Raw genomic sequence first — 1959 nt, 5'->3', positions numbered from 1 at the left:
TTCAGAGGAGCACAAACGTGTGACCTTTCTTATACACAGGTATCGTGGGGGTGAAGTTCATACCCATATAAATAATTTGTATTATTGTTAATGTCATAGCCCTTTCCCTCCATTCTAAGATGCATTCAAAATTTTACCTATGTAGTATTTCTGAAGGTGAGACACAGGCATACCTTACTATTTACACTTAATACAGGACTTTTTTTTGTTTTTTCCTGAAAGGATATTATTAAATCAACAATGCACATTTTATGATTGATGCTGGCTGAGCCTTGAGGGCATACAGCAGCCACAGTAGTAGAAATAATACTACTAGTAAGTAATATTAATCACTACCATTTCCATTGAGAGCTTACTATGAGCCAGGTATTGAATTAAGCAAATGTACACAGATCATCTCATTAAATTGAGGCTGTGAAAGGTGTTATTCAACAAGCTAATGACTTCCAAGCTTATGACTGTTTTGGTGATGACGATAAGAAAATAATTATAAATAACATCGATAAATCATCTGTTGCTTAGGTGACAGCCAGCCAACTACAGACCCGGGAAAGGACGAGAGGGTCCCAGCCTGCAAGGACAGTGTGGTGTAAACAGGAATTTGAAAAGCATATATTTACTAACAGAAACAGCTAACTAAGCTTACAAAGCACCCTCCTCACAAGAGGGGAGGTGGATCCCTAGCTGCTATGATCAATATTCTGTGACAGATACACTATTGATACTATGTATAAAATAGATAACTAATGAGAACCTACTGTATAGCTCAGGGAACTCCACTCAATGCTCTGTGGTGACCTAAATGGGAAGGAAATCCAAAAAAGAGGGGATATATCTATACGTATAGCTGATTTACTTTGCGGTACAGCAGAAACTAACACAACATTGTAAAGCAACTATACTCCAGCAAAAATTAATAAAAAAAATATTCTGTTACAGGAGGCAGTTTGCACAGGCACGGGTCAATGCAAGAATTTGGAGCCAGACTCCACGGGTTCGAGCCCAGGCTCTGCATTCTCGGTTGTGTGACTTTCGCCAAGAGCCTTGATCTCTCTGTTCCTCGTATCTGCAAAACAAGACTGGGTACTCAATAGGACTTAATGTATCTAAAGGCCCTTGGAGGCAGGCGTGCAATGTTACTTTAGAAAGGAGGACACAGGCTCAAGAGATGGACGTCGACGCCGGGCGGCGCCTGAAGCGCTCAGTCCAGTAAAGAAAGGACCAGGGTGGCAGACGAGGGACCCCTCCGGGCACGCGGGCTCCAGCCGCAGAGAGCGGCGTCGGCAGGGAAGGGGTTACAATGATAGAGACGACAGGAGGACCATGGGTGGCATGAGCCGCCCTAGCTGCCGTCCTCACGAACGCCTCCCGTCCCGGGCTAGCGCCGGGAGCCGAATGCGCAGGCGCGAGAGCCCGGCGTGGGGGCGGGGGGCACCTCCCTAGACACCCGGAAGTCTCCGCCTAACGGGCCGAGCCCAGGCCTCCTGTCCTGGAAGGGGGCGGGGCCCGAAGCCCCTCAGAGCGCGGCGCCACAGAGCGTGGACGGAGGACCCTTGTCCTAGACGCATCCGGAAGCGGCTCCCTGGGGCGCCCGCTCCGCACCATTTAGCTGGGGGGGGGGGGGGGCGGCTAGGGGGGGGCGGCGGGGGGGCCCTCCCCCGGGCGGGGGGGGGGGGGGGGGGGGGGGGGTCGGCAGCTAGGGGGTTGCCGGGCTCGCCTTCCTAGAGCGGCGAGGACGGGGTGGAGGCTGGAGGTGGAGTGGGAAGGGGAGGGGGAGCGGCGCGGGCGGAAGCGGCCAGGAAGGTCACTTCCGGCCTGGGCGCCCGTCCCCCTGACCCCAGGGTCTGAGTCGCCGCTGCCGCCGCTGCCACCATCCGCGAGGGAGGAGAGAGGAGGAGGAGTGCGGCGCGGCGGCCCCGGGACCGAGGAGGTGAGGGGAGGGCGCGGGGGCGGGGGGCA

The 1959-nt window shown here is 53.9% G+C and overlaps 1 protein-coding gene across 2 annotated transcripts in view; it reads left to right on the top strand.

Annotated features, from left to right (window-relative positions):
* Positions 1–1732: 1732 nt before the first annotated feature.
* ZNF787 (zinc finger protein 787) overlaps positions 1733–1959 on the top strand; it is a 24933-nt gene continuing 24706 nt past the window's right edge. Inside the window, exon 1 of one of the 2 annotated variants that reach the window (XM_029202756.1) lies at positions 1733–1930. The gene's annotated coding sequence lies outside the window, so the exon portion shown is untranslated. The remainder of the gene's footprint in view (positions 1931–1959) is intronic. The other variant, XM_029202765.1, reaches the window with a different exon arrangement.

This window comes from Monodon monoceros, unplaced genomic scaffold (assembly GCF_005190385.1).
Source record: "Monodon monoceros isolate NGI ecotype Baffin Bay Population unplaced genomic scaffold, NGI_Narwhal_1 Super_Scaffold_10, whole genome shotgun sequence".
NCBI classification, from domain to species: Eukaryota; Metazoa; Chordata; class Mammalia; order Artiodactyla; family Monodontidae; genus Monodon; species Monodon monoceros.
This window is presented reverse-complemented; position numbering and strand designations above follow the sequence as displayed.